This window comes from Podarcis erhardii (genome assembly GCF_964252035.2).
Source record: "Podarcis erhardii genome assembly, chromosome: 3".
In the NCBI taxonomy this organism is placed as follows: domain Eukaryota; kingdom Metazoa; phylum Chordata; class Lepidosauria; order Squamata; family Lacertidae; genus Podarcis; species Podarcis erhardii.
This window is the reverse complement of record NC_138507.1, coordinates 5938515-5947992: the sequence shown is the minus strand read 5'-3', so window position 1 is coordinate 5947992 and position 9478 is coordinate 5938515. Positions and strand designations below refer to the sequence as shown.

Genomic DNA, 9478 nt, shown 5'->3' with positions numbered 1-9478 from the left:
AAAAAAAATGGCAGAGATTGTGAGAAAGGACAAACGCAGCCTTACATTCCATGAGGCCTCTTTCAGATGCCATTTTTGGGATGCCATCATTAGGTCCACCTCCAGCCTTGTCCACTGACTGCCTACCGTATTTTTCACCCTACAGGACGCACTTTTTCCCCTCCAAAAATGAAGGGGAAATGCGTGTGCGTCCTATGGGGCGAATGCAGGCTTTCGCTGAAGCCTGGAGAGCGAGAGGCGTCGGTGCGCACTGACCCCTCTCGCTCTCCAGGCTTCAGCGAAAGCCGCAGCGCCAGTCCCACAAGGTCGGGGGACAGCGGGGAGGCGGAACGCCGCCATCCCGCTGTCTCCCGATGTGGTTTGGAGGCTGACGGCAGGGAGACGCGTGCTTCTCCCCGCCGCCAGCCCCGCAAGCTCCGGGGACAGCTGGGAGGCGCAGCGCGTCTTCCCGCTGTCCCCGGACCTGGTCTGCAGGCGGGCGGCGGGGAGAAGAGCTCTTCTCCCTGCTGCCTGCCCCGCAAGCTCTGGGGACAGCTGGGAGGCGCAGCGCCTCCTCCCTCTGTCCCCGGACCTGATCTGCAGGCGGGCTGCGGGGAGAAGAGCGCTTCTCCCCACTGCCGGCCCCACAAGCGCCTGGGGGGGAAATAAATTTTTTTTTCTTTATTCCCCCCCAAAAAAACTTGGTGCATCCTATGGGCCGGTGCGTCCTATGGGGCGAAAAATACAGTAATTCTGTCCTAGCCACAGCACCGCATCTCTCTGGTCTGCTGCTCCACAAGAGAGAAGGTGCCCTCAAGGTTCCCAATATGTAGCATGTTCTTCATGGGAGCAAATGAAGCTTTCAGAAAAAAGAGAGAGAGTGCGCGCTTTACCGGGGTACTATATATGAAGCAGTTTGTTGATATCACTAAGCAATGGGAAAGCACTGCATAGCATGAAAGAGGCAAATTAAATGCTTCATCAATTTTACAGGGAATGCATAACAAGCACACTGTTCAGTCCCAAGAGAAAGAAAAAACCACCAGAGACTAGTAAGCTGCCGCTCCCTTAAGGGCAGGTCTACTCAACATGCAAACAAAAGAAAGATGAAGTAACTGAGAGGATCCCTCACAAAACTTTCATGAGAGTCAGCTCAAGCCATACGCATCAAGAGCCTTTCCAGGTGGTTGTTTTATTACACAAACACTGAGCATCTGTTATTCCATCATTATGCAAGATCTAGACAACCCAAAGCACGTCTGCTGAGGCAAAACTCCCATTTACTTAGGTGGTACATGACCCCAGTCAAGCTTGCAAAAATATATCACCTGCCAGATAATAAGTGTTGGAAATGTAAGGAAACTGAAGGAACGTTCTTCCACCTCTGGTGGACCTGCCCCAGGGTTAAGGCCTTCTGGGAAATGATATATAATGAACTGAAAAAGGTATTTAAGTATACCTTCCCTAAGAAACCAGAGGCCTTCCTTTTGGGCATTGTTGGCCAGAGGGTGTTAAAGGATGATAGAACATTTTTTATGTATGCAACAACAGCAGCAAGGATACTCATCGCTAAATATTGGAAAACTCAAGATTTGCCCACACTGGAAGAATGGCAGATGCAACTGATGGACTACATGGAGTTAGCAGAAATGACTGGCAGAATCCGAGACCTGGGAGAGGAAGCAGTGGAAGAGGACTGGAAAGAATTTAAGGACTATTTACAAAAACACTGTAAATTGTATGAGAGTTAAGAAGGATGAGAGATTTGAAAATAACGGGGCACCATAAAATTTGGTGAAAAGATTGTGAGAACGAGTGAACTTTATGAGAAAAATAAATTTTGAATAAATACTATGGTAAGATTAGAGATTTAAGACCTAGTTAAAAATATTCAAAGTCAGGGACAAAATACTGGAAAAGTGTACAATAAGAATGGAAACAAGGTGATAAATTGCTGGTTAAAGCTCTATAAATTTGGAAAGTAGGAGTGAGAGACGTGAGGAAGTCCAATAATGAAGAAAAGTTGGTTATTATAAGATGTTAAATTTTATGTTTGTTTTGCTTTTTTTGTTTGTTTTTTGCTATGTTGTTTCTTCTCTCTATTGTAATAAAAAACCCTTAATAATAATAAAAAAAAAACTCCCATTTACTCAGCAGTGAGCTCATCTTGTTAAAGAAAGTTCCATGTGGGATGTGGTTTTTTGTGTTAAAGGAGACTAGTACAGAAGTACAGTGGTACCTCTGGTTGCGAACGGGATCCCTTCCGGAGGCCTGTTCGCAACATGAGCAGAACGCAACCCGCGTCTGCGGGTCGTGACTGGCCGCTTCTGCGCATGCTTGTGACGTCATTTGCACATCTGTGCATGCACGAGCGGCGAAACCCGAAAGTAACCCTTTCCGGTACTTCCGGGTCGCCGTGAGACGCAGCCTGAAAGCGCTCAACCTGAAATAAACATGAGATATGACTGTACTCAACCTGCAGTCCATAGATACCTAGGGCATTCATGAACCAACCCAACCCATTGATCCCCCTCCCCTTTTATTTCTGTCTGCGAACAAATGCCGGCTCCCTCGGCCTATAGAGCAAGATGAGTGCACAACCCCAGAGTCGTCCGCGACTGGACCTAACGGTCAGGGGTACCTTTATCTTTTTTACTTTGAAATGTGTCTTGCGGGGGGGGGGGGTGATTAAAGAAGTTGAATTTCTGGGGAAGTGATCCATAGCTTTCAGCAGATTCTTAAAAAGGACCATGCCATGACCCCAAAAAAGATTAAAAACTATAGGTAGTTCCCAAGAGATAGCACTGTTGACAAAACAATGGACTACTTTCTCTCTACTTTCTTTATAGCACACATTTTTTATAGATAGATTTTGTTTATTTTCGAACTGTGAGGGTTGCCATGCTGTGCTATTCTAGCAGAGGATGTTTATTTTACCCCTGCAAAACAAAATGAGAAATGAAACCCAGCCAACATTTTGTTCTGTCATTTGCACCCCTCCCTCGAGGAATTCACATTTCTCTCTTGTATTATTTGATAACTGCAATAGGCTACTCCTACTCCAAACTGTACCCCAGTCAGAGCAAACCTTTTTATTGTCAGCAAAGGTTTCCTACTTTTCCAATCACAACTCAAACTTCTTCAGGAATGTACACAAAACTCACTTCCCCCTTCATTCCGAATTAATCATTCTTCATTTATTGCCACTCCTTGGTCCAGCCCCCACAAACCACTAGTTCTGTTCAATACCACTGCACCACTAAACACAAGAATTTGTTAGGGAGATCACCATCCCAACTGTTAGTTCAACCACGGAATTCTAATAACACAGCAAAATAATACATGTACAGGTTTACACTATAAACCATTGTTCTGGTTTGTGAGGGACTTTTGGGCATTCATCTCCATCGTGCCTCTTGTTACAGGTACCATGAGATGGCTCACAAGCTGCTCAAATTCAGGTGCACCCAGAACAACCTCCCGAGGCATGGATTTTAGTAAAGCTACTCTCTTCTATTCATCCCCTTGTGTTCAGCACAGCTGCACTGGAGCACAAGAGTGGGTTCACGTTACACACAGCAGCCTTGCTAGATCAGACAAAAAGGCTCACAGAGCCCAAACAGGTACACCCAAAAGGCCCCTAAGCAGTATGTGAAAGCAACCATCATCTCCCGTCCTTGCAGCCTCTGAACCTGGAAGCTGCATATAGGCACCACAAGTAGCAGCCATGGAGCCTTCCACTCCGCGAATTTCTCAAATCCCCATTTAAAGCTACCCAGGATCACATCTTGTGCCAGCAAATCCCTCAAATAACTGTCCCAAACCTTCTGCAAATCGTATCACTGCACGACCCAGAGTTCCAATTTTTGTCACTTGTCTGTTATGGCAGCGGTGAAACTAGACTTTATTTCACCCGGGTCAAGGACCCAGTTTGACACTGTGCCCACACACGTTTGTGTACACGTACACACACACACGCTGAAAGCCTCAATGGCACCCAGGGGGATCTTAGCCATAGAGGCTAGTGGCGCGGGGCACCAGGGTGCCAAGTTCCAGAGGGCGCCAGGGAAAAGGCAGAGGCTGGACGCGGTGCCACCCTGCATCAGCTTGCCACCCTCGCCTACCTCCATCATGCCATGACGAAGCAGCGCCGCACCCAGTACCTCCGTCTGCCATGGCCACTGCAGCACAAAGCGTCCAGCTGAGCCGGGAGGCGTCGTGTCCAGCCTCTGCCTCTTCCCTGCCGGAGGAGCCGCCCTCCAGCCGCTGCTCGCCTCCTCCAGCCCCACCGTCCTCCCTAAAAAACTCTGGGAAATGGGGGGAGGCGCCACCAGAGGGAGCTTTGCACCACAGCACCGGATATGCTTAAGACAGCCCTGATGGTACCCCTCTGGAGGTTTCACCCAGGGCAAAAACCCCAACTAGCCCCCCATAGCTACCGCTCTGGTTATGGCAAAGGTCTTTGGCATTTCCTTCTACAGTCATACCTCAAGTTGAATGTGCTTCAGGTTGAGCGCGTTCGAGTTGCGTTCTGCACAACCTGGAAGTAACAGAGTGTGTTACTTCCGGGTTTCGCCGCTCGCGCATGCGCAGATGCTTAAAATGACGTCACGCACATGTGCGGAAGCAGTGAAACGTGACCCGCGCACACGCGCCATCGCATCCTGCGTTCCATTCGGGATGTGAACGGGGCTCCAGAACGGATCCCGTTCACATCCCAAGGTACCACTGTACTACTTTTTGTCTATTTTTACCACCTGACACTGTACATTTTTTAAAAAAATCCAAGTGTCCTTCAAGAGTCTTCTTAGGGTTTATTATTATTATTTAGCTCCTTGTGGTTATAAGACCAGTTCAACTGGGTACGCTCACTCCTATCTTTGAGGCCAGCAACAGACAGACATACAGCAGAAGAGGAACAAGCAAAAACTACGTGGATTCGGGGTTTTAGGGTTCCCAACGCCACAGGGAAGCAAACCCATGAAAATTAAGGACAGTCTGTCAACAACACAGCTCTCTGAGTATCCAGAGCCACACGCACACATACTTGAAGGAGGCAACAAGAAGCAGGTCATGTTTCCCCTGCCAACGGTTTGTGCTTGCCTGCTTTACACTTTGCACACAATGGCTGGGTTCCAATTGCTCTTATGGGCATGCATTTAACACACTGCCTAGTCGAAATTTAGGACTACTCTTAATAAATGCCAGTTAATTCTCCTGGACTTCAGAGGCTTTGATCCCCTATTTTGTGTTTCCAAAGGGCTGCTTATTTCAGCAGTAAAAAGTACAGAATTTAACCACCAAGCACTAAAATCGGGACCCAAACTTTACAATCCTAACAGACACTGCTGACAGTAAGTTTTGCCCTTAACTTTAAGTGGGAAAAGTTTTGAATTGTAATAGGAAAGCCTATAACTGTTCTGGCATTATTGGGGGGAAATTGTTAGCACATGGATGGCTGCCATAACTCTGTGTGGGTAGAGATGGAGACAGCTAGTTTTCATAACACAATGCCAGCCCTGCCTTTTGTTAATACCCACCGACTGCCAGACTTTTAAATACTAACAACCAAGTCCCCAGACAATAACAGTATTTTGCAATGTTCTCTGAAGTCTCTGGAGAGCTTTGATTGCTATTAAAAAGATCCTGCCTTGGCCAAGAAATTAAATCTCCTCTACACAGATGGTGAACTACGTGGTTTTCAACCCACCAGAAAACACTAGTTTCAGTTTGTTTCTTACAAAAACCTAAACGAATGAACGAATCACCCAAGAGAGCAGATCCCTGTACACTACCATTCACACAGATGCAACTATTGTGGCTTATCAATCGCAAATTTAGAAGGATGCAAAGCAGGAGAAAATAAAGATTTAAAAAGAACCATGGCATTTAATAAAATCCCGCAGAGGGCTTTTGTAAAAAAAAATAAAAATAAAATAAGTTAGAGGCGTTATCAAGAATGCTTTTGTGGGAGAGGGGTTATTGGTGTGTTTCTGTTTTATAATATATATTTGCAATTGTTCTGTTGTGAACCTCCCTAGGATCTTTGGTGAAGGCCGGTATAGGATTTTACTTAATTAATGAAAAAAATAACTTATTCAGGGGCAGGCCTTCTGAAAGGGGGGGAGAGCCTTGTTTGTTATCAGAACCACTGAACTGTAGAGCTGGAAGAGACCCCCCAGGGCCAATCTAGTCCAACCCTCTGAAATGCCAGAACCTCAACAGGTTCATAGAAGAAACAAAAAATTCCTTCCAGTAGCACCTTAAAGACCAACTAAGTTAGTTCTAGGTATGAGTCTTGTGATTCCTGATGTCCAGATTTATCTCAACAAAGGATAAACGGACATAAATCTGACATCAGGAATCACAAGACAGAGAAACCAGTAGGAGAACATTTCAGTCTCCCAGGACATTCTATACAAGATCTCAAAGTAGCTGTTCTATTACAAAGGAATTTCAGAAAGAGACTGGAAAGAGAAGCTGCTGAATTGCAACTTATTACCAAACTTAAAACCATGGAGAGACCTGGTCTGAACAAAGACCTTGGATTCTTATCTCATTATACATGACAAAGCCATTTTTCACCTTTTCACCCCTTGCTTTTTCCTGTAAGACCTATTGCAGTCGTTAAGAGTCGTCAACAGGCTCATCACAGCTATCTGCCAATCACCCATTCCCACCACCCTTCTGAGTAATACCCCTCCCCACCTTCTCACTATATAGAAGGGTCTGGTGACTTCTGTTTCAGTGTATCTGAAGAAGTGTGCATGCACACGAAAGCTCATACCAAGAACTAACTTAGTTGGTCTTTAAGGTGCTACTGGAAGGAATTTTTTCTGTTTTGACTATGGCAGACCAACACGGCTACCTATCTGTAACGGGTTCATAGAAGGGCAGAGTTGGAAGGGACCCCCCCCCGGGGGGGGGTCATTGAGCCCAACGCCTTCCAATGCAAGAATCTCAGCCCTCTGCTCCAAAACATCTTTGTGCGTTTCCGTCTTGCAAAGCGCCCTGCGCCACAGAAATGACAAGGTCAGCGCCGGACCGGCTCCCTCTCCGGACAACCGCAGCCGGGAAGGCCAGTCCGGCGGAGCCGCGTCCGCCACGCCTCGGCCCCAAGCAACGCCGGGGCCGCCCTCGGCCTCCCGCCCCGGCGGCCCCCGAAAACAGCGGCAGCCTCCTCCTCCTCCTCCTCGGCGCAGGCGGAGGAGCGGCGCGCCCTTACCCCAAGAGGCTCCCCGCCCAGCTCCCGGCGCCCTCCGGCCCTCGTCCGGCCACCACGCGCGGCCGCCTCTGGAAATGGAGGCGCTTGGAAGCAGCAGGGGCGCAAAGCGCAGCCCGGGGCCGCCTTGGAGAGGCGCGGAGGCGGCGGCGGCGGCGGCTGCTGCGCGCGCCCGGAACGCGCAATTCTTCTCCGCCCTTTCCCTGCGGGGACGTCCAGGCCTGGCGCGCCTCCTTGGGGGGGGGGGGAAGGGGGGTTGCGCGCCCAAGTGACGAGAGGTGCCGGGGGCGCGCGCGGGGGGGGGGAGAGGGCGCGGTCTTGTCGCTTTGGTGAAGGAGACGGAGACCAAGGGAGGCCTGGAAATGGAAACGGGGAGGGGGGGAGGAACTCGCCCGCTCTGGCCAGGGGCGCAAAAGTGGGCGGAGAAGCTGCCACCCCCCCCCGGCCGGACCACGACTTTGGGGCACCTGAGGCGGGCTCCAGAATAAGACCCCCCCCCACGAGAGGGGGGCGCCTCTCCTTCCTTTTTCAGTTGAGATTCCAGCGTTGCAGAGGGTGGACCCCTTCCAATTCTGTGATACAACTCCCATAATCTCTTGCCACTGGCCATGCCGGGTAGGAATGATGGGAGTTGTAGTCCAACAACAGCTAGGACCCCAAGCTTTAAAGACTCTGTAATTTACTCAGAGTCGCAAAGTGATTTCATGCTCTTTATTCACGCATACTGGTGAGGAGGAATGAATTCAAGTCCCCTCAAAGTATCTGCTTTATATACATTATTTACACAGTGGGCTGCACATAATTGGCTAATTCTGGAATTCTACTGTAAGCCAATCAGGTTGTGGATTCATTTATATCTGGAGCATGATTGGGTGGTTCCTGCCAACCAATCATACTGCTGCATTGTTCTAGGACCAATCAGACTGCTGCAATTTGGATCCTATTGTTCTAGGACCAATCAGACTGCTGCAGTTTGGATCCTATTCAACTCAGTACATAACAGACTCTGAGCTTTTCCAAACCAAAGAAAGGGGGGGGGGTAGAAAAACGCAGCTGCTTTCACTTTTCATTATACTGCACGGGTGTCACAGCAAAATATATCCTCTTAGGACAGGGGTCAGCAAACTTTTTCAGCAGGGGGCCGGTCCTCTGTCCCTCAGACCTGGGGGGGGGGGGCGGACTATATTTTGAAGGGGGGGAAATGAACGAATTCTTATACCCCACAAATAACCCAGAGATGCATTTTAAATAAAAGGACACATTCTACTCTTATAAAAACTGATTCCCAGACCATCCTCAGACTGGATTTAGAAGGCGATTGGGCCGCATCCGGCCCCCAGGCCTTAGCTTGCCTACCCATGTCCTAGGACAATAATGAATGGCTACTGATATACATTAGTTCCTTTTGAATGACCAGAGAAATGCACTGGATTTTCAAATAGTCATTTGGAAAGAATGCATTACATTCCTGAGTGATGGGCACCTTATGCAGTGTAATTAAGGAATGTCACATAGAACCAAACAATAATGTATTGTCCGTTCAAATGGTCACTAAAATGCATTGGAGTGAGGTAGGCGATGAACCCTGAATAAATAGCATCTTGGCAGGCATCTTTTGAAATGCATTTGAGTTGAGTTGCATCCTGTTAAATAAATGCTTGAGACAGAAACAGGAGTGTATGACATTCTTCATTATAGTGTTGAGGCACTCTTTATTTTCTCTTTTCAGTACCATCCCCAGTTGTAGAGGATTCTTGGGGGGGGGGGGAGAGGGATGCTTTAAACATGTTTTAAATGTGAAGGTGTGGATGTGAAGTTAGGGAGAAGCAGAAGCCTAAGTGGATATCACCGAGTTGTAATACCCATCTTTCCTGTCCAGCCATTTTTTCCCATGTTGAGGACTCCAAGACCAAATCAAAGCTTCAGGGACAGATGGTGGAGGGGATGAGAAAAGCTTTGAGGTAGTGATATGGTGAAAAGGTCATTTTTTTCTTAACCATTCTCCATCAATCCATGAGAAAATAAACAGAAAACTTTGCCGAAATTCCGATGGGTGGCGTGTTGAGTTTTTGTTATGCTCCTCTTACTTTCAAAGTAGCCGAAGTGTGTTTGTGAGGGCCCTTCCTTTCTTTCTCCAAACCATCTCTCTGCACAAGTTGCATTCTGGGGTCTTTCCAACTGCATGTGTTTCCTAAAAACCTGATGGTATCCTCTGCTGGGCTTTCCTGTGAGCACAGGAAGATGGGGACATTGCCCCATGAACACCTGGCAGCTGTT

General features: G+C 48.0%; 1 protein-coding gene across 2 annotated transcripts in view; it reads right to left on the bottom strand.

Annotated features, from left to right (window-relative positions):
- Positions 1–9478, bottom strand: part of SLC1A4 (solute carrier family 1 member 4) — a gene marked incomplete at its 5' end in the record, with an annotated part of 278141 nt that overhangs the window by 227615 nt on the left and 41048 nt on the right. The gene's annotated exons all lie outside the window — the stretch shown is intronic.